Consider the following 427-nt stretch of genomic DNA (forward strand, 5'->3'; position numbering starts at 1 on the left):
CCATTTTTCGGGTTTTTGGTCGGGCTTCAAAAACGGCAGCCCGAGGCCTGGCAGAGGCCGGGGCATGTCCCGTCGCGCCAGGCGGCTCGCGCGACCCGATTAGGCCCCGAAAGGAGTCGGAAATCGGCAGACCTGCCCGAGTTCAGCCCGGGGGAGGCGGGGGGCAGGTCGGTTCGGCTCAAATCATTAACCAAAGCCGAGACTTGGTCTCGCTGGCGCAACCGAAGTGCCAGGCTGGATAACTCATTAACCAGAAGGCGGCTGGAGGCAGGCAGGGCTGATGGCTGAGGCCGGGTGGAGGCCACCCGCGGCCGGGAAAGTCAAAAGTCCCGTTGTGTGGAAGTCTATGAGGTCAGATTCGGCCGCCTTACCGGGCCTGCGGTTGATGGTTTCCCGCTTGGGCAAGCGAGTCGGCCCGGCAAAGTGG

The sequence above is a fragment of the Pristiophorus japonicus genome, unplaced genomic scaffold (assembly GCF_044704955.1).
Source record: "Pristiophorus japonicus isolate sPriJap1 unplaced genomic scaffold, sPriJap1.hap1 HAP1_SCAFFOLD_3251, whole genome shotgun sequence".
Classification (NCBI taxonomy): domain Eukaryota; kingdom Metazoa; phylum Chordata; class Chondrichthyes; family Pristiophoridae; genus Pristiophorus; species Pristiophorus japonicus.